Source organism: Hypanus sabinus, chromosome 13 (genome assembly GCF_030144855.1).
Source record: "Hypanus sabinus isolate sHypSab1 chromosome 13, sHypSab1.hap1, whole genome shotgun sequence".
Lineage (NCBI taxonomy): Eukaryota > Metazoa > Chordata > Chondrichthyes > Myliobatiformes > Dasyatidae > Hypanus > Hypanus sabinus.
In genome coordinates, this window is record NC_082718.1 from 32,859,014 (window position 1) to 32,882,117 (window position 23,104).

General features: G+C 40.6%; 1 protein-coding gene across 1 annotated transcript in view; it reads left to right on the top strand.

The window, feature by feature from the left end:
* The first annotated feature begins 1,501 nt into the window (after positions 1-1,501).
* The window catches only part of LOC132403771 (transcriptional regulator QRICH1-like), a 56,034-nt gene continuing 34,431 nt past the window's right edge, over positions 1,502-23,104 (top strand). Inside the window, exon 1 of the mRNA XM_059987449.1 lies at positions 1,502-1,891. The gene's annotated coding sequence lies outside the window, so the exon portion shown is untranslated. The remainder of the gene's footprint in view (positions 1,892-23,104) is intronic.

Below are 23,104 nucleotides of genomic sequence, written 5' to 3' on the forward strand. Positions count from 1 at the left end.
TTTGTAGCAATGTGTTACTGTACTCCACAAGGTTAAGGATCTATAGTTAGATATTTGTCCTTGTCTAATGAATAAAATTCACAGTATAGAGCTATTGTCTACTGTGGTTCCAAATTTACTTTCCATTAATGGAACTTAATTTAGAAACTACCGCAAAACATTTAGCTATAGATGTCTACTGTGTAAATGAGAATGAATTTCTACCTCTCTCTGAGCAACACTATCTTTCCAATAGAGAACAGACCCAGAACCTACTCCAGCCAAAAGTTAGAAAAAAGAATGCATAAGGGGAGTTCTTCCTTCTTTTTTGATTGAAGACAGCAATGAAAGATTTGAAATTTACAGGGGTAGAACCTAACAAAGGGGACACACCTAGCTTGAGGAAGAAGAAAACTATACAAGGAATGAATCAGTTGCAAAATGAAGTTCCACATGGAATAATGGGAATGAAATCCTGAACCTGATAGTAAGCATTTTTTTTGGTTCCGGAGGATGTAATGTGCATGTCTGTACTTCCCAACTTTGGCTGCATGGTGGCCTAAGTTTAGACTTACTGCTTTGGTAACACATCTTGAGATCTGATCTCTAGTATCATCTGTGTGGAGTTTACATGTTCTCTCGGGACCTATGTGGGTAAGCTGTGGGAGCTCTGCTTTAATCTCTCATTCTAAAGTTGAGTCGGTTGGTATGTAGACAGACCTTGACAATTTGTCCCTACTCTGTAGGACAACCTTGAAACCTGCGATGAGTTCTGATGAATGGGAGCGGGGTGCTCCGGGGTTCTGATATTTTTATCATTCATTCCATGGCATTTCTTGTTTCATGGATGTCTGCGAAGAGTAAGAATTTCAGGTTGTATACAACATACATTCTCTGATATTAAATTGAACCATTTGAATACCATGAGAATAAAATGGGAGAAACTGGGTGTTTAATGGCAGAGTAATGCTTCCTCACGGGGAGAGCACATAAACTCCTTACAGGCAGGAGTGGGGATCCGCATTGTCTATATTGTAAAGCGTTGTGCTAATCATTACTCTACCGTGCCTCCCCAGGGTTTAAGCAATCTCCCTCAAAAGATAATTGGCAGATCAGCTTTTTTGAACTACGCTCATAAACTGTGAAATTCAATTCCCAAAACTATAAGGGATGCAGACCCAGCTCAAAACATGTTTAACCTTAGTTTTAACTAATCTTTTTTCCATGTTTGTACTTTTATTCCATTTTAAGCACCTTGAACTACATCAGTGCTTTACAGAGAAAGTTATGATTATAATAAACAGTTACAATCCGCTGCAATAGCAGGCAACGCTTTAATCGCACCACAAGGCTCCGGAGAAGAAGGGAGGAGCTGCTGCGCCGGCGCAGCTCCCTCTCGCTCTTTGATTGGCCGCTTAGTGAGCGGCGAGAAGGGTCGCGGCTGCACGGCGCGCTCTTCCCCGCTCCTTGATTGGCCGCCGGGCGAGCGGAGTGAAGGGTCGCGGCGGCGCGGGGCTCCCTTCCTCGCGCTTTGATTGGCCACCGGGCGAGCGGAGTGAAGGGTCGCTGCAGTGCGGCGCAGACTCCACATCCGACCCGAGGGGGGGGGGGGCCTCTTGGCGCGTGCGCTCGCCGGTCGGTGGGGGGCATTGGTGGTGAGCGCGCATGCGCGCGGGGCTGGAGGATCTGTTGCTGGTCTCGTACTTAGTCGCTTTGCGTTTTATCGTTCCTCTTCTATTGGGGACAGTGGGAAACGCTTTTGGCTCTTAACATCAGGGGGGAGGCTCGGGGCTTGTAGGGCGGTGAACTGGTTGGCTTGGTCGCGGCTTTCTGTGTTCGGCCCCTTCCCCCTCCTCTCCTGCTCCTGTCGTCGTTTGGCCGTAACAGGAACCGTGCAAACAAGAGAAGAAAGGTAAGGCGAGAATGAATGCAAATAAAACACGAAATAGCAACAATGCAAGATAAAGTTACAGGGGTTGCTCCGCCTTAGTCCCAGGAGTCGCAGGTCGCCTGGCATCACACCGAAAGTGCAATTTCCACCAGCAGCAGGATGGGTTCTGATAGGCTGTACTGTACAGGGTATGTAGGATGCACTGTAGCATCTATCTCTATAACACGTTTTTCTTGGGCAAAGGGTCAGGGTTTCGTGAATATCAGGTTCTTCATGTCCCCCATTGCAAGCGTCCTTAAATTTTATGTGTTTTTATTGCAAGAATCCTTTAATTTTAAGTGTGCATACCGGTAAGTTTTTATTTTTAATGATAAGTCTTCAAATTAATGTTTATTTGCAGAACATAGCTGAGCTAGGTCAACATTTAGAATTGGGAAGAAATTTAAGGAATAGGCCTATTGGTCTGGCTTTACAAATCAGCTACTATTGGAAAACATGCTAATTGTACAGCCTTTATTGAGTAGCTTTCATTTTGGATGAATAAAATAATTTTGTATGCCTCTTGAAAAGTGTCATTTAAATGGGGAATGGTATTTACCAGGTAAATGTTTATTCGGCAAATAAATTTGATATCTCTGATTTAATGTTATTAAACAGCATATTAAGATTCAAGATTGTTTAATGTCATTTCTATTACACAAGTGTAAAGGGTAGTGAAAAAATTTGTTACTCTGGATCCAATGCAGAACATAAAAAATTGGAATGCTTTAATTTATATTTTCTGTTTCGCAGATTTACACAAGTGACTGTTTAAATGTTAACTCAGAAGGTTATCTGTTTTTGTATAGAAATGGAATTATTTATGTTTGGAAAACACCCTTTTACTGCAGAATTCTTGTTGTGGTGTAAAGCACCCAGCTACGTTCTCTCTCCGACATATAGCCAGGCAAATAGGGCTGTTCACTTTTGTCCCTCCCTCTGATATTCTGTAAAACTATAGCCATTATCATACCCCTTTAAGTGGCAATTAGTATTATATTTCTTTGTTGCACACTGATTGAAAGCTTTCTTTTTGGTGTAATGCAATCCAGATGTAGAGCAGAATAATATCGAATAGAGCTGCAATAATTTTTGAATCAATTTCTCCGGAAGGTGTTCTAATTGATACGTTTCAGAATCGGGTTTAATATCACCAGCATATGTCGTGAACTTTGTTTTCACGTATGAGACTTCAGTCTTTTACACATGAGCTTACTATGTTGAATCTTTTCCAACTATTCAATGTAGAATTCTGACAACTAGTTGGTCGTCCTGTTAGTCCAAATGGAATTTGTGCCCAAGTCTGCTGGTGAATTAAATGTATCAGATCTTGAATTGCATTAAAGTTGTTAGTGCAAATGATTTTAAGAGTTAAAGAGTTAAAGGTTTGCTATTATCAAAGAACTTGCATTCTGTTTTTTTTAATTATTGAGATACAGTGCGGAATATGCCCTTCCGGCCCTTTGAGACTAATTACGGGACGGTTTACAATGGCCATATTAACCAACCAACCAGTATGACTTTGGACTGTGGGAGGAAACCAGAGCACCCAGAGGAAACCCACACGGTCACGGGGAGAATGTACAAACTCCTCTCAGGCAGCTGCGGGAATTGAACCTTGGGTCCCTGGTACCATTAAGCGTTGCACTACGCTATCCTGCCACCTCAATTGTTTGTTTTTATATACAAGGTGGAATTTTTAAGGGGAACCTGAGGGAGGAACTTCTTCACTCAGAGGATGGAGGGAGTGTGGATCGAGCTGCCAGTAGAAGTGGCGGATTTGGGTTTGATTTCAGCATTTAAGAGAAATTTAGATAGGTACATGAATGGGAGGGGTATGGGCGGCTGTGATTTGGGTGTAGGTCAATAGGACTAGGTAGATTAACAGTTAAGCATGGACTAATGGGGCAAAGGGCCTGTTTCTTTGCTGTTGTGATCTATGACTCTAATTTCCAATTAAAGAAATGGTAACGAGGTTACTGGAGACTTGTAGTAGTGGCTTGATGCAGGGATTGGTGGTGGCACCTGAACTAACTCAAATGATATGAGTCAGCAAGCCAAGTGAAAGCTGCCAATAAGTGAAACTGAAAGTTGTGAAAAATATGCAGAGGGTAGGTGAATATATGTGCATATGACAGATGGAAAATGTGGAAAAATGTAAGGTCATCTACTTCGTTTGAAAGAGTTTTAAAAGGTGAGTGCTTGAAAGTTGTTGGTGTTTAGAGATAGGTAAATCCCTGAAAGTTGGTTTGGAGGTTCAGCTGTTACTTAGTAAGGCAAATAATATATTTGCATATGCAATACCATAAAGGGATTTATTTACAGGAATAAAGCAGTCTCACAGAAATTTTACATGTAATATGAAACTGCATATGAAATACTATCCAATTTCTGGTCGTCTTGTTTGCCACAGTGTGTTTCAAAGTTCATTGCATTGAAAAGCAAAAGCAAAACTGCAGATGTTAGAAATCAAGTGTAAAATGCTAGGAATATTTGGCAGGCAAGGTTGCTATTTCATATTACTGTTATGGTTCCAAAATCAGTCATCAAAATCAAATGTTAACAGTTTTTCCACAGATACTGTATGATCTACGTAGATGCAGTACTGTGCAAAAGTCTTAGCCACCCTACTATCTATATACGTACCTAAGACTTCTTGCACAGTACTGCACTTGTGGAGTGGAGAGCGAGTTTGTAAATCTGGCGGGAGCCAAGGATTTTGGGAATGACGAGGGGGAGGGTAGGACAAGTGGCAGAGGAGGAGCGCCAGGGTGGTGGGGGGGTGGAATAGAATGGCATGGGTGCCACCCAGCCCTGAGACATCAGGCAAGGTCACTTGATTCCAAACAATTGGTTTATTGGTCATCATAGAATGTCTCTCTGGTGCTTCCCTCTCCCTTCCCCTTTTCCCAAGTATGATTCCCCTCTCCCTACCCACTTCCTATTCAGCAGTCCACAATAGAGACCCATATCAGGATCGGGTTTGTCATCACTCACAAATGTCATTTAAGTTTTTTTCTGCAGCAGTACCATGTAATAACATTCCTGCAATACTGTGCAAAAGCCTTAAGGCACCCTTGGGGGGGGGGGGGGGCGCCTGTGTGTGTGTGTATATTCATTCTATTGCTAAGATTTTTGCACATTTCTGTAAACAAGCATTTTCTGTTCCCATTTCATCAGACTGATTCTTTCAGTATGTGTAATTAAGCCAAGTTGGCCTATACTGTAGAAGAATGAGGCGTGATCACATTTAATCAAAACATTCTTATGGAGTTTGACAGGGCTATTGGAATGATCATCTTTCTCTTTGGGATGTTGAGAAATTGAATACAAGGAGTTTCCGTTGAGGGCAGGGATGTAAAGAATTGTATTTATCCAGAGGATTGAGATTTTTCATATACAAGCAGATCGTGTCAGTGTTTCTAGTACTTTAAGGGTATTGTGAAGTGGAAGTGACTTTCTTTGTAACCTTTATCACCCTTTGCATAATCTGAGGTTGTTGTGATTAAACAATTCTAGCCTTTTGTATATTCCTGGTTTATGTTGCTCTATCAGTGGCAGCCATATGCCTTTGATTACTCAGATCTTGGACCTGATTTCTATTTAAGTTTGTTTGCTTCATACAAGATCTTTGCACATTTAAGATGCTTCTAAAGATTAACCTTTTAATCAAGTGTTTGATTGCCAGTGTAGATTTGTTCTCGTGTATCTGAAATGGCTCAGTTGCTGAATCATTAACTTTGAGTCTGAGGCACACTAATCTAGGTCGAGTCTAAATCTCACCAGTGAGTGAATGAAGCCTGCTAAAAGATACCAATTTTAACAGAGCCCTGGTCTACCTTCTCACCTATACCAAGGGATCCCTGCCCCTGTTTTAATAAAGGAGCTGTTATAGCTGATGGTTAGGTCAGTATTTATTCTTAAATCAAAATATTTAAAGTTGACTTGCATAGTATGATCAGTTTATTTTCCCTCAAAGGAACTGCTTTGTTTCCAAAATGGTATTGACTAGGAACAATTGCTTTTGCTATGGTGCAAGTTCAGTAGGTTTAACATCTTACTGGAAAAATGTGTATCATTTTTCTCAAGCTGTGTATCATTGCCTTAGGAATGCAATTCATAAACTTCCTTCATGGCCGTCTTCCCTTGAAGGTACCCGATTGAAACAATTCAATAAGAATTTGCAGTTTAGAGAAACATACACAACTGAAAAAGTTTCTCTTGCACTTGTGCAGATTTTAAGTCATTGAGCTGAAAGATAACCTTCACGAGGAATGACAGAAACGGGCTGTTTGGCACACCAGGTTCATATTCACCTTATTGCTCGTCTTCAGTAGTACCATTTGCCTAAATTTAGGCCAACTGGGGTTATTGTAAATAGTCAATAATCCTTCCAACTCTTGTCTATTTAAAAGCCTTTTAAATGTAGTGCTTGCACCTGACTCCACTTCCATCACTGGCACCAACTTTCAGGTGCCAACCATTTCAGATCTCTTGCCTTAAAACTACTCTCTCATGCTTTTAATACTTCTATCATGGGATTAGTTTCTGTCTGTCTACCTTGTGTAACTCCATCAGATCATCTTTCAGCTTCCTTCACACTAGTGAGTATAAATACATCCAGACCAACCTCTCCCTAGAATGGAAGACCAATATTCTGGTGAATATTCTTTGCACTCTCTCCAGTGCAACCACATTCTTGGTGACCAGAGTTGCACATACTATTCAAATTGGGATCTAACCAGTGTTAAGTACTGTAAATTGGTAAATTAATTCCTAACTTTTATATTAAGTTCTCTGACCTATAAAGGCAAGCATGACACATGTCTATCTGTGTAGCCTGTTTTTAGGGATCTGTGGAGATGTACTCCAAGGCCCCTTTGTCCATTAATATTTCTTGGTTTTTCACCCTTTACTGTATATATCATTTTCCTATTAGACTTTCCAAAGTGGATCACCGTGCACTTGCCAGGACTAAATTCCATTTGCCAATGGTCTGTCCCACTTACTATGTGAACAAGCTCAGACTGTGCGCTTTGTTCATCACTATGCACATTACCACTAACTCTCATCTCATTAGATTTATTAAATTTATTAAATTACTAACTCTCATTAAATTTATTAATTTACCTTGTATTTTCACTTGCAAGTTGTCAGATGAGCTTTATTTGTTGAAAGTTCAAAGTAAATTTATTATTAAAGTACATATGGCAACAAGTACATCCGCGAGTTTCAGGTTCATGCGGGCAAACACAGTAAATACAAGAAGCACAATGGAATCAGTGAAAGACATCACCTAACAAGATAGACAACAACTAATGAGCAAAGAAAAATTACACTGATACATACAGTAAAAAACATAATTTGGATTAATGACCAACCATTACAGGATGTGCTGGGGCAGCTTACAAGTGTTGCTATCCTTCCTGCACCGACATTGCATGCCGTAATTTACTGACCCTAACTCGTATGTCTTTGGAATGTGGGAAGAAAATGAGGAAGAAACCCTTACGGTTACAGGGAGGACATGGACACTACTTATGGCAGTGGCAGGAATTGAATCCCTAATTGCTGGTGCTGTAAAGTGTTACACTAACCAATCTGCTGCTGTGCTGCATTATATAGGTCACAAATACTAGTACTTACGGTGTGTAATTGGTAATAGAGGTTTATCTGTTGGAAATATATCCTCGCAGCCACTTTTAGATCAAATTAACCAGTTTGCCATGGATCTATTGTTCTTTAACCTTCTGGAACCTTGTCAAGTGCCTTTCTAAAGTCTAAGTATACAGCCTTTCCCACATTGGTAATATCTACAGGAGGCAAGAAGGCAAAGTTCCCCACCAATTAGGCCATGCAGGAGATGCAGAAGCCTGAAGTCCACACCACCAGATTCCTGATTCAGTTGCGTGTGCTTGCGTTCAAAAAGCAGTGATTATTTTTGTCACTGATAGCTGATGAGAAATACGCAGTGAGAGAATTCAGGAACTGTTTTAAGCATTCAAGTTTGGTGATGTCAGAAATGGCTGGGATTGAAAACAAGTTAGGAACTATGAATGATTTGAAGATGTCAATAATCTTGAATGTTATAATAATTAAGATTTGGAGGATGTGATTGTCAAAAACCTTGTATGAAGACAGTCTATTATCTACACTAGGTGTCTGCGCTGGTTTTGTTAATTTACAGCTAATCAAAAGACCACGGCAGTGTACTCTGGATGAATTTCTCTATTAGGAACTAATGGTTTTATAGTACTGTAGTAGTATTGGAGGTATTCTAATTAGTTCAGTATTTTATTTAAATATACAATTTGTTATTTTGTTAAATTGTACTTTATTGAAATTCCTTTAACTATTTCAATAAAACCAGTTTATTGGGGCAGTTGTTTAATTGGGCTGAAATGTAGTGGTCCTGATTAACCGGAATCCACTGCACATGCAAATCTCAATTTTGCTAAAGATATTTCATGATCCCTTTTTCCTCTCCTAATGTAAGTTCTTTCCTAAACACTATATTTCTAAAGAAGCTCCCTCAGTCTGCGTTTATGCTGCTATATCTTTCCCCTCTTCTTCAGACCTTTAGTATCATTTGTCATCTCGGATTCCCTAATTTCACCATCTTTGCCTTTCGCTCCAGCTGGAAAAATACTGGCTCTGAATTCTTTTAGAAAGTTCACATTTGTCAGCTGTTTTATTCAATCACCATCTACTTCTACCAGCTCCACGTTTATGCTGTTGAAATCAACTCAACCACCACCATCTCTGTTTCCCACCTCCCCCCCCCATTCATGACATTAACTTGACATGCAACTTTATTCCTTTCCAAAATTAGAAACTTGCAGAATTATGGCCACGTGTCTCAGTGTTCCTTCAGTTACACTTGCACCATCTGCGCAACTTCATCTCCTGAGATGAAGTCATATATTACCCTGTCTTAAGTACATCTATATATGTTGGGCCAAATAACTTGGATGTAAATACGTTCTACCCTATCTAAACCCCTTGCACTAAGTTAAAGTCCTCCACATCTATAACTCTTGCTTTTTGCTGCGATTTCCTTACATATCTGTATTTAAATCCTGATGACTAATGGGAGGCCTATTATAGCAGCTACTTGAAAACAAACCAAAACTGCTGAAAGACCAAGTAAGGGAGTTGACACTGTGATGTACTTCCAAATAAGAGTTCCAAGTTGAAAGAAGTATGTTTGATTCTTTATTACATAGCCAGCAAAGACACATGATCTTCCAATGGAAAAAAAACTAACAAACTAAAATTAGTGATATAACAAAGATTGTAAATAAACATAAGTGGTCAACAAAAAAAAAATCAGCCCCGGCTCTCTCCCTCAAACTAAATTAAATCTAATAAAGAGAGTATGTGTGACTACTCATTCTCTTCTCCACGTCCCAACTCGTGTGACAAATTACCCATAATAAAAGCACAACACAAAATATAATACGGACAGCTGGAAAATAGATAGATGGCTCCTACATCTATAGTGTATCGCCAGCAAAGCGATTGCCCCTCTTTTTATTCTAATTTGGGAAGTAATCTCTCAGTGGGAGATTATTTTGGAGATGGTGATCACAGTTCTATCTACTTTACCATAGCATTGGAGAGGGATAGGAACAGATAAGTTAGGGAAACGTTTAATTGGAGTAAGGGGAATTATGAGGTTGTCAGGCAGGAACTTGGAAGCATAAATTGGAAACCGATGTCCTCAGGGAAATGTATGGGAGAAATGTGGCAAATGTTCAGGGGATATTTGCATGGGATTCTGAGTAGGTATACGTTCCAACGAGACGTGGAAAGGATGGTAGGGTACAAGATCCATGGTGTACAAAGGCTGTTGTAAATCTAGTCAAGAAAAGAAGAGCTTACAAAAGCTTCAAAAAAACTAGGTAATGATAGGAATCTAGAAGATTATAAGGCTAGCAGCAAGGAGTTTAAAAAGGAAATTAGGAGAGCCAGAAGGGGCCATGAGAAGGCCTTGGTGGACAGGATTAAGGAAAACCCCAAGGCATTCTTTGAGTATGTGAAGAGCAAGAGGAGAAGATGTGAAAGAATAGGGCCAATCAAGTGCAACTGTGAAAAATTGTGTATGGAACTGGAGGAAATAGCGGAGGTACTTAATGAATACTTTGCTTCAGTATTCACTACGGAAAAGGATCTTGGTGATTGTAGGGATGACTTGCAGTGGACTGAAAAGCTTGAGAATGTAGACATTAAGGAAGAGGATGTGCTGGAGCTTTTGGAAAACATCAAGTTGGATAAGTCATCGGGACCCGATGGGATGTACCCCATGCTACTGTGGGAAGTGAAGGAGGAGATTGCTGAGCCTTTGGCAATGATCTTTGCATCATCAATGAGGATGGGAGAAGTTCTGGAAGATTGGAGGGTTGCAGATGTTCCCTTATTCAAGAAAGGGAGTAGAGATAGCCCAGCAAATTATAGACCAGTGAGTCTTACTTCAGTGGTTGGTAAGTTGATGGAGAAGATCCTGAGAGGCAGGATTTATGAACATTTGGAGAGGCAAAATATGATTAGGAATAGTTAGCATGGCTTTGTGAAAGGCAGTTTGTCCCTCACAAGCCAGATTGAATTTTTTGAAGATGTGACTGAACACATTGATATAGAGTCTTAGATGTAGTGTATGGATTTTTGCAAGGCATTTGATAAGGTACCCCATGCAAGGTTTATAGAGAAAGTAAGGAGGTGTGGGATCCAGGGGGACATTGCTTTGTGGATCCAGAACTGGCTTGCCCACAGAAGGCAAAGAGTGGTTGTAGACAGGTCATATTCTGTATGGAGGCTGGTGACCAGTGGTATGCCTCAGGAATCTGTTCTGGGACCATTACTCTTTGTGATTTTTTTAAATATAAAGGACATGGTTGAGGAAGTTGAGGGATGGGTTAGTAAATTTGCTGATGACACAAAGTTTGGGGGTGTTATGGACAGTGTGGAGGGCTGTCACAGATTACAGTGAGACATCGATAAGATGCAAAACTGGGCTGAGAAGTGGCAGGTGTGGAGTTCAACCCAGATAAGTGTGAAGTGGTTCATTTTGATAGGTCAAATATGATGACAGAATTGAGCATTAATGGTAAGACTCTTGGCAGTGTGGAGGATCAGGTGATCTTGGTGTCTTGAGTCCATAGGAAACTCAAAGTTGCTATACAGATTGACTCTGTGGTTAAGAAGATATACGGTGCATTGGCCTTTAGCAATTGTGGGATTGAGTTTAAGAGCCGAGAAATAATGTTGCAGTTATATAGGGCCCTGGTCAGACCCCACTTGGAGTACTATGCTCATTTCTGGTTGCCTCACTACAGGAAGGATGTGGAAACCATAGAAAGGGTGCAGAGGAGATTTACAAGGATGTTGCCTGGATAGGGGAGCATATCTTATGAGAATAGATTGAGTAAATTCGGCCTTTTCTCCTTGGAGCGACGGAGGATGAGAGGTGACCTGATAGAGGTGTATAACATGATGAGAGGCATTGATCATGTGGATAGTCAGAGATTTTTCCCCAGGGCTGAAATGGCTAGCACAAGAGAGGGCATAGTTTTAAGGTGCTTGGAAGTAGGTACAGAGGAGGTGTCAGGGGTAAGTTTTTTATTCAGAGAGCAGTGAGTGCGTGGAATGGGCTGCTGGCGGTGGTGGAGGCGGATATGATAGGGTCTTTTAAGAGGCTCCTGGATAGGTACATGGAGCTTAGAAAAATAGGGCTATGGGTATATTAGGTAGTTCATAGGTAGAGACATGTTCGGCACAGCTTTGTGGGCTGAAGGGCCTGTATTGCGCTGTATGTTTTCTATGTTTCTGTCACTGGATAACACCTCCAGCATATCCTCTTTAATTACTCCTGTTAAGTTTCCCCTAATCAGCAGTGTGATTCCCCTTCCTCCTTTGTTTTCCTCTGTCGCATTTGAAACTTCTCTACCCTGAAACCTTCAGCTGCCAATCCTTCTTTTCCCTTAACCATATTTCTTTGATTATTGTAATTCATTCCAAGTGCTGATCATGCTCTATTCTCATTTGAATTACAAGAGAGGCTCTCTAGTTTGCTGTACCACTGGAATTATTCTTTACGGTTCTCCACCTACTGTGCTGCATGCTTTCTCACTCTTCTTCCCCCCCGCCCCCCCCCCAAGGAAATTTAGTTTAAATCCTTTTGAGGTAGTTTGAGAAAACCCCTTTGCAATGATAGTGATTTCTTCACTCCAGTTTATATGCAATCTGACCTTTCATTACTGGTCCACATTCAGGTTTGTTAACCCTGTCTTGTATGATATGGTTGGTGGTTTTGTGGCAGCAGTGTGAGCAAAGGCAGAAAATAACTGTAAATTACAAAAATAGTGCAATAGAAGAATAATAAGGTTGTATTCATGGACAGTACAGAAGTCTTATAATTGAGGGTAGCATAGCAGTGCTTATGGTTCCAGCAATTCAGGTTCAATTCCCACTGCTGCTTCCAAGGACTGCCTGGGTATCCTCTGGATGCTCTGGTTTCCTTCCACGTCCAAAGGCATTCATTGGTAGGTTACTTGGTTGTTGTAAATTGTCCCATGGTTAGGCTAGGGTTAAATTGGGCAAATTGCTGGACAGCACAGCTCGAAGGGACAGAGGAGCCCATTCCGCACTCTATCTCAATAAATAAATAATAAATCAAAAAGGAGTTATTCCTGAACTGTTGAATGTGAGTCTTCAAATTCCTGTGCAGTCTCTTGATGCTAGTAATGAGAAGAGGCCATGTTCCAAATGGTGATTGTCCTCGATTAGATTCTCAGATTCCTTCCTCTCCAGTCCTTTATCTTTCCAACTCACCTGGCTTCACCTATTACCTTCTAGCTATCTTCCTTCCCCTCCTTCCTTTTTTATTCTGGTATCTTTCCCCCTTCCTTTCCAGTCCTGAAGATGGGACCCAGCCCAAAACATCGACTGTTTATTCATCTCCATAGAATGCATGACCTGCTGTGTTCCTCCAGCATTTTGTAATTGTTGCTTTAAATTTCCAGCATTTACAGACTTTCTTGTCTTAATGATGAATGCCTTCTTGAGGTATACCCTCTTGAAGAAAATCTTGATGTTGCCACCTACCTAAGAAGCAACCCCAATGATCCAAATACGTATAGTCGTCCCTCCTACACCAGTATTTTATCTAGGCATCATCCTATCCTTTCTCTTTCTAGCCTCATTAGTTGATACATGTTTGTGTTTCAGTTGTCTTTGAGTGTTAAAATGTAGTGCTCAATGATGCATATGACCATAATTTCTTGCAGACATTATTGGTGTAGCATGTGGATGTGATTGAGAGATGAGTAAAGATGGTGAGAAGAGTAATGAAAACTCTGTGAATAAGGTTTAGAATGATGAATGGTCAGCAGTATGGATTGTGGCAGGGAATAATGTTAATTACGCTAAACAGATTAGTGAGATTAAGGATAGCAGATGCTGGAATGATTTGGAGGAGTCTCAATGTCAGAAATTGCTTTGTAGGGGCTGAGTGTGTTCATCAGGCTGCAGTAGTTGTTAGTGCACTACGTTGGTAGTCATTAACTCAGCATCAGAGATGTTCTTCAAAAAATGTGTTTTCCCTTCCTCCACCATTGATGCTGCTTTCACCCCCATGACCTCCATTTCCTGTAAATCTGCCCTCAACCCACCTTCCCACTGTCTTGACAGGGATAGAGTACGTCTTGTCCTCACCTACCTCCCCATGAGCCTCTGCGTCCAGCACATCATTCTTTGCAACTTCCGCCACCTTCAATAGGATCCTACCACTAAACATATCTTTGCCTCACAGTGTTTTCTGCAGCTATCGTTCTCTCCATGATTCCCTTGTCCATTCGTTCCTCTTCAGTAATCTTCCTCTGGCACTTATCCTTGCAAGTGGAAGGAGTGCTGCCCCTACCATGCATGTCCTTCCTCACCACCATTCAGTCCCCAAACAGTCCTTTCAGGTGAGGCAACAATTCACCCGCAGATTTGTTGGGGTTGTCCTGATCTGGCCTCCTCTACATTGGTGAGACTTGGCTCTATCTGGAAAAAAGCAGAATTCCTGGTGGTCAGCCATTTTAATTCCTATCTTTATTTCCATCTGGGAAGCCCCCAGTCTGATGGCATGAACATCGATTTCTCTAACTCCCCCTAATTCCCCCCCCCTTCTTCCCTCTTCCATTTTTTACTCTGCCCCCACTTAACTCTTTTCTCCTCGCCTGTCTATCACCTCCCCTGGTACCCCTCCTTCCCTTTCTCCCATGGTTCACTCTCCTTTCCCAACAGATTCCTTCTCCAGCTCTTCCAGATATCACTTCCCAGCTCTCTACTTCATCATCTGCTTCCCCACCCACCTGGCTTCTCCTATCAACTTTGAGTTTGACCTCCCCCCTCCCCCACCACATCCCCTTATTCTATATTCTTTTCATTCTTTCCCTCTTCCTTTCCAGTCCTGAAGAAGAGTCTTTGCCCAAAAAGTGGACTTATTTGTTTTCATAGATATAGGCTCTGCCTGACCTGCTGAGTTCCTCCAGCAATTTGAATGTGTAATTCAGCATGATGTTGGCCAATTCTTAAAAGATGAGTTTATCCCATCCAGAGGTATTGCTAGTCTTTAAAGAGGTCTTTCCTTCCTAAAAATCCATAATTATAATAAAACATCCGGTTCTAATATTAAGTTAGTTATTTTTTGATTGTGGTTTAATTAATGTTTTGAATATTTTTGTACAGTGCATGCTAGTTTGCATTAAGTACGTAGTGCAGATGCTGTACCATTTAATCATCGAAATGATTAGACTTACCCCCTGCGGCTAGGGGTCAGCTGTCTGACTCTGCTTCAGCCCCGCTCTGTGAGTAGCGCTCTTTGGATCGTTGGCTTTTATAGAATATCTGTCATTGTCTTGAAGTTTGAAATATGTTGGTGAACTGTGATTCAGAGGAATATTGGTTCATTTGGTTGTGTGTGTGTATATAGTGTGTGTGTGTGTGTGTTTTATATATATATACACACACACACACACATATACACACTATATATATAGTGTATATATATGCACACTACATATATAGTGTGTGTGTATATACATATGCACACTATAGTGTATTTATATGCACACTACATATATATAGTGTGTGCATATATAAGTGTGTGTGTATGTATGTATATATACACACACACACATATATACACACACACCCACACACACATATATATACGTATATAGTGTATATGTATACAGTTGGCCCTCCTTATCCGCGAGTTCCGCATGCACAAATTCAACCAACCGTGAATTGAGAAAACCCGGAAGTGTTCTTCCAGCATTTGTTGTTCGAGCATGTACAGACTTTTTCTTGTCATTATTCCCTAAACAATGCAGTGTAACAACTATTTTACATAACATTTACATTGTATTAGGTATTTTAAGTAATCTAGAGATGATTTAAAGTATACGGGAAGATGTGCATAGGTTACTGTGGATCGGGATCGAAAAAAAAATCAGAAGTTCTCTTACTAAGTAAGTCGGAACAGGTATATCCGGTATTATTTAGTGTCAGTTAGTCAGATGTTTGTCTTAGTATATATTTTACCTTTCTATGTATATAAAACACTTAAGAGCATATGTTTCATTGCCGGACCTGAGTTTAATCCAGTGACAGAACACTCCTGAGCGTGCTCTTCATCCTTGCCTGGTTGATGTGGAAGATCAAAAACACAATAATTAAACCACTGCGTTGCTTAATAATAATTGTAGCTTTCGTCAGGGCAGGGGCTTTCTCACTTTATCTTTTAAAATCGTTCTGATCGTTGACCGACTGTAACCTAACGCTTTTCCAATGACCGATGGCATTTCACCTCTTTCCAATTGCTTTATTATTTCCACTTTATTTTCAATCGTGATCATGATTATTTTTGTGAACAGAAACACTGCAAATTCAGAGCTCTGCTGCTGGGTCCTAATATCCACCGCACTGAGACAGGTTAAATAAGGTCTGGGTTTCCACTGGGTCCTAAGGTCCACCGCATTGAACAGGTTGAATAAGGGACTTGAGCATCTGCATTTTTTTGGTATTCGTGTGGGGCCCCGGAACCAATCCCTCGCAGAAAAGGAGGGCCGACTGTATATATGTACAGTCAGATGACAGTCTTGAATTTTATCTTTATATTCATAGGGTTATATTGTGATATAAAGGAGAATTATCTGTAATCCTGTATTAAACCTTTACAATTACAATGAAGATTTTTGTTTCATGCCAATGTTCTGGTATGTAACGTAGAATTTTGTGTAAATCAACCATTTATGTTTACAGAAGCAATTCAATTTCGTATGTCTTGACATCAGCATTTTTTCAGCAAAGGACATGTTATTTGAAGATTACTGTATTTTTCAAAGGGTATTTGTGTTATGTAACATTGTGCCAGTCTGTCATTAATAATGACGAAGAACAATGCATTTACTGAAAGCCATCACAAAAAAACCGAGTTAAAAGCACAAAATTATACTTGTTAATATACTTCAATGTCAAGAGCAGTATCTACTTTGATTAGTTTCAATAAATGTGCAGTGGAAAGCTAACAATACCTCAGTAAATTTGCATTGGAATGTATTTGAAGCTTGCAATATGTAGAGAATTAATAAGTTTGTAATTCATTTTAGTCATGATCATTAGCAGTATGTTCACTGAGTTTATGCTGGTCATCAGGCACCATTCACATTAACTCTTGTTTTATTTCCACATTGTCATCAATTAGCCCAGTTCCTCACACTCAGCTGTACACTAGGACCAGTTTACACTGGCCATTTCTCCTCCAAGCCCACCTAATTTGGGAAGTGGGATGAATCTGGGAAGCTTCAAAGAAATCCATGTGGTGACAGGGCAAGTATGCAGACTTCACTTGGAAAGTGGTGGAGGCCAGGGCTGAGCCTAGGACACTGGAGATGTGAGTCAGCTGTACTACCGTACCCAATCTCCTGAGATTTTAAGATTCATAAATATAGAACATAGAAGAGACTGCACAGGAACAGGCCATTTGGTCCGTAGTACCAAACCATCTAACCCCCCCCCCCCCCACCCCCAAGTCTTTCAAAGCACACCGTCTGGTGTTAGACATTTCAACCCTGGGAAACAGATACTCGGTATCTATGCCTCTTATAATCTGTAAATCTCTGTCAGTTTTCCAGCCTCCATCTCTCCAGAGCAAACAACATACGTTAATCTAGCCTATCATGATGGCACATGCTCTCTAAATCAGCCTACATCCTGATAAACCTCTTTTGCACGCTTGCCAAAGTCTCTGTCCTTCCTAAAATGGAGTGATCAGAACTGTCTGTACGCAATACTCTAGATGTGGCCTAACCAGAGTTTTATAAAGAACATAACCTCTTGATTCTATGAAAATGGTTTAATTGCACTACATTGATTTTAGTATACTACATGTGCAGTTCATGATTATTTTGATATAAAGGTGCTGCACTAAATGGTTACTCAGTTCACTTCCCAAGCATATTAAATTATCGTTGTTATTATTGAACAGATAATCTGATATTAGATGTGGGATAAGTATTGGCAGAGTACCAAGGAATACAGGTTTTCCCTGCTATCTGAAGGTAGAGCGTTCCTGTGAAACAGTTCATAAGCTGGAATGTCGTCAAGTGAATAAGCAATTACCATTTACTAATATGGGAAAAATTTGAGTGTTCCCAGACCCAAAAAATAACCTACAAAATCATGCCAAAAAACACAAAACCTAAAATAACAGTAACGTATAGTAAAAGCAGGAATGATATGATAAATACACACTTTATATAAAGTAGAAATACTTTTCTGTAATCATTACGGCACTGTCTAGCATAGCGTATAATCTCACTACGTAGTGCTACGAGAGTAGCGGAAGCACTCTCTCCAGTAACACTTCAGCTATGAAGCTGCCAAGTCATACCAAATAACATAAAAATACACAGCCTATATAAAGTAGAAATAATGTATGTACAGTGTAGTTTCACTTACTGGAATCTGGAAGACAGTGAGCACACTGATGGTGTGTTAGGCTGAGTCGTCAGAGACTGGGGTGCTCAGCAATTTTTCCAATAAATCGCAGTTTCATCACAGTTAAATGCATGCTTATACGAATGACCACCTTCTGTAATTATTTTCTTCAGTTCTGCTGGGCATTCTCCAGTAAACATTAAACTATAAAGCTGCAGAAAAGTTCCCAGCAGACTAAAAGAAACCACTTTGCTACGAGCAGAACCAATAGTAACATTGGCAGCTTTCATGATTCTTTCTCTCTGCATGTAAATATTATGAATGGTGGATGCAGGCAAGTTCAATGTGCGGACAATGTCCTTACTTCCTTGACCAGGATCAAAACGCTTAATTATGTCCAGTTTTACGCTAAGCGTAACACCCTTACGAGCTCTCTTAGGCTTTTCCGATACCTTAGGACATGTCTTGCTAACGGATGCACAAAATAAATCGAGATAAAGCACAGATGCTCACAGACACGTGTTTAAACTATGGCGGCTTGATGCTGAATGTAGTTCCAGGGGAAGGAGGTTGGCTGCTTGGGGCGCGTGCTGCCTTTTTTCGTAAAAGCAAAAACAGTTAACTAGGTCTTTCGTAATAGCAAGATGTTGTAAAGTGAACATTCAGAAAACGGGGACCACTTGTACTCCCGGATAAACTGGGATTGAAATTAGTTGGAATAGTCCCAAGGGTTATTTTATGTCCATTTGGGAAGAGCAGCAACTCTTCATTGAATATGATTGTGCTACTTATTCAATGGAAAGAATGATTTGGAGCATTAATATGTTCTTGGTTCAGAAATTGGTACCTTCAGGAATGCAAAGGGGATTTTTAGTTCAGAATCAGGTTTAATATCACTGACATATGTTGTGAAGTTTATTAACTTAGCGGCAGCAGTAAAATCCAATACATAATAATACAGAAAAAAATAAGTAAATCATATCTAGTAATTATATATGTATACTAAATAACACACACAAAATGCTGGTGGAACACAGCAGGCCAGGCAGCATCTATAGGGAGAAGCACTGTTGACGTTTCGGGCTGAGACCTTTCATCAGGACTAACTGAAAGAAAAAAAAGAGAACAATTCAGACAAGATTCAGCAGCTTTATCTCCGGAAATAAGCTTGAAAGTTATGGTGAAATTTAAGGTTATTCAGCTTTCAAAGTAAACCAAGAGGCAATTGTAAAAAGGGTAGAACGTTAAATAGTCTTGGAAATATAAATTTTAAAATTACAAAACTTAAAGAATAATTCAAAGTTTAAACTACTGATAGACAATGCAGTACTAAAATCGAGAAACCCTCTGTCATAGAATTTAACAATTTATTTATCAAACTGGATAGAGAAGTTGTAAAGAAAAGCCTATAATGAAAATTTCCTATAATGGATGAATGCAAATTCTTTTCATAAATTTACACATTTAAGCCTCAAACTTTATTCTTGTGAAAATTCTCCCTTCTTATCCCATCCCTGATATATTTAGCCGTTCTCCCCCTCCTTTTTTTCTCTCTGCCCATCACTCTGCCTGTTCTCTATCTCCCTCTGGTGCTCCCCCCTCCTTCCTTTCTCCCTAGGCCTCCTGTTCCATGATCCTTTCCCTTCTCTAGCTCTGTATCCCTTTTGCCAGTCACCTTTCTGGCTCCCAGCTTCACCCCACCCCCTCAGGTCTTCTATCATTTCGCATTTTCCCCTCCCCTTTCTACTTTCAAATCTCTTACTATCTTTCCTTTCAGTTAGTCCTGATTAAGGGTCTCAGCCTGAAACGTCAACAGCGCTTCTCCCTATAGATGCTGCCTGGCCTGCTGCGTTCCACCAACATTTTGTGTGTGTGGCTTGAATTTCCAGCATCTGCAGATTTCCTCTTGTTTGTATATTAAATAGTTGAATTAAAAATAGTGCAAACACAGAAATAATAACAAAGTGAGGTAGTGTTTGAGTTGTGTCCCTTTTTAAAAATCTGATAGCAGAGGGGAAGAAACTATTCCTGAATCGCTGAGTTGTGCCTTCAGGTTTCTGTACCTCCTTGCTGATGGTCACAATGTTAAGAGGGCACGTCCTGGGTGATGGGGTCCTTAATAATGGACACCACTTCCATAGATTTTATGACATCTTCAAGGAGTAGTGCCTTGATCCTGTGCAGTAGTCTCCCATTCCAGACAGTGCAGCCTGTCAGAATGCTCTCCATGGCACATCTGTAGAAGTTTTCGAGTGTTTTGGGTAATGATCCAAATCTCCTCAAACCCCAAATGAAATACAGCTGCTGTCTAGCCACATTTATGGCTACATTGACATCTTGGGATCAGGTTAGATCCTTAGATCTTGACACCCAGAAACTTGAAATTGCTCACTCTCTCCACTTCTGATTCTTTAGTCAGTCCTCTTGAAAGATGGATATGTAGCATGCACTGCTTTAAAAATAACAAGATCGTAAGCTTAGAATGTTCATAAATTTGAAACAATTTTGAAGTTACCGGAAATAATTTTCTCCGATTAAAAAAAAAATATATACCAGAATTCTACATTGTTTTTCAGAGGAGGGAAGTATACGGTATATATTTCCACTTTCAGCCTTGATGCTTTCTTCATTGGTTTTTATCAGAGTAGAAATACTTCTGCTTGAACAGTACTGTGTAAAAGTCTTAGGCGCAAGGGTGCCTAAGACTTTTACGCAGTACTGTGGTAATTTTATGTAATCCACTGTAGTGCTGCTGCGAAAAAAAACTAATTTAATGATGTGAGTGATGATAACCCTGATTCTGATATGGGTCTTTATTGTGGACTGAGAGTGGAAAGGGGGCAGCGAGAGAGGTATTATAGTTGGGAAAAGAATGGAGAGGGGAGGAAGTGGGAAGCACCAGAGAGATTCTGTAATGATCAATAAACCAATGGTTTGGAATCAAATGACCTTGCTTGGTGTTTCAGCACTGGTTGTGGCTGCACCCATGCCTACTCCCCTGACCGGACACTTCTCTGCTATCCGTCGCACACTCCTCCCACAGCACTCCACCCTCCATATTCCCAACATCCTTTGCACCCACCAGATTTACAAACTCACTCTCCACACCACATTGACAAATACAGTACTGTGCAACCCTAGCTATGTATAGTAAACACAAAGTACACTGCAGATGCTGTGGTCAAATCAACACCTTCAGACAAGCTGGAGGAACTCAGCAGGTTGGGCAGCATCCGTTGAAATGAGCAGTCAATGTTTTGGGCCGAGACCCTTCGTCAGTACTGAAGGAGGGGGCAGGGGCCCTATAAAGAAGGTGCGGGAAGGGTGGGGGGGAAGTACCAGGTGAAAAACCAATCAGAGGAAAGATCAAGGGGGGGGAGAGGAAGCAGGGAGGGGATAGGCAGGAAAGGTGAACATTCCTGTCTATTCCCTCCCCCACTGCTTGATCTTTCCCCTGGTTTTTCACCTGGCACTTCCCCCCCCCCCACCTTCTTTATAGGGCCCCTGCCCCCTCCTTCAGTTCAATGATTATTCCTGGAGCGCACACAAGCTACTGCAAAACTCAGCGAGTCTTGGCCCAAAACGTTGACTGCCCATTTCCTTCCTTAGATGTTGCTTGAGCCCAGAGTTCCTTCAGCATTTTGTTTGCTGCTCCAGATTTCCAACATCTGCAGTCTCTTTCGTGATTCTGTAATGACAACTCCTTGTTGTCTCTGGTAACTTGTTCACATGCTGAGATGATCTTAATAGCTAAGGTTGTAAGTACATGGCTGTGATGAGATACTGTGAGCCTAATTAAACCAAGGTGTACTTTTTCTCTGCTGGATTCTTTAGCACCAGTCTGTTTACATGCTATAAGTGTGAACTGCTAGGTATTTTTTTAATGATTTTTATTTTGCAGTTTTGGTCATCAGTTGAGACTTCTAAGAAAAGCCTCACTGTTTGCATCAGGAGAGGGAAAAGGGCGTAATCAAGATTGTCCATGGCTATGGAACTTCTGTCCCAGATCAGTTGTTTTTGCCTGCACTTTGTCTAGTAGCCAAAGACTGGTACTGAAAGCATTAATCTGAGACACAATTGTGTTTGGTCTTTGAGAGAAAAATTTTACTTGATTGCCATCACATAGCATTGTGTCAAATTTCTTTATAGCTATGTTCACCTAAAATAACGTTGAATGTAACTTGCTATCTATCCTCCTGGAGTAGTTCTCAGAGCCTTTGTTAGTGTGATGCTTCATCATTTTGTAGAGCATCTTTAGCTCAGATCTTGTGGGCAAACTGTGAATCAAGTAGGTAACTTAGTATCAGTTGCACCCCTGGTACCACTTGTATGCTTTTTACAGGAATTCTCTGCTTTTAGTTAGCTAGCTAAAATAGATTGAGAAAATTAGCTGTAGATATCTTGTGGTCAACAGTTTATTTCGATATAATTGTAAACTTATGAGGGTTTTGCCTAGGGATTAAAGAATGTGCATAATAATTGATACAGGATACAAGGAGATGGCCATTAGTGGTCAATGGTTGGTCTAAAATGGTCATTTATAAGCCCAGAAGTTATTATTGTCATTTTTTCCCCTTCTAATTGGAGACTTTAGCTTGACATTGCTTCAGTTATCTGAATTATTGAAGACTCTCTTAAGCTCTGACTCTTCACAGAATCATAGAAATCTACAACACATTACAGGCCCTTCAGCCCACAATGTTGTGCCGACCATGTAACCGACTCTAGAAGCTGCCTAGAATTAAACACACAGTACTCTGCAGATTCTGTGGTCATATCAACAAGCTGGAGGAACTCAGGAGGTCGGGCAGTATCTGGGGAAATGAGCAGTCAACGTTTCGGGCCGAGACCCTTCGTCAGGACTGAAGAGGAGGGGGCAGGGGCCTAGAATTACCCTACTGCGTAGCCCTCTATTTTTCTAAGCTCCATGTACCTATCTAAGTCTTTTAAAAGACCCTATTTTATTCGCCTCTACTGCTGTCGTTGGCAGTACATTCCACACACCCACCATTCCCTCTGTGTGTGTGTGTGTGTATATGTATGTATGTATAAATAAATAAATATTTTTTTTAAAAAAAAAAGCAACTTGCCTCTGACATCCCCCTTGAACCTACTTCCAAGCATCTTAAAACTATACCCCCTCATGTTGGCCATTTCAGCCTTGGCTATCCACACGATCAATGCCTCTCATCATTTTGTACACTTCTA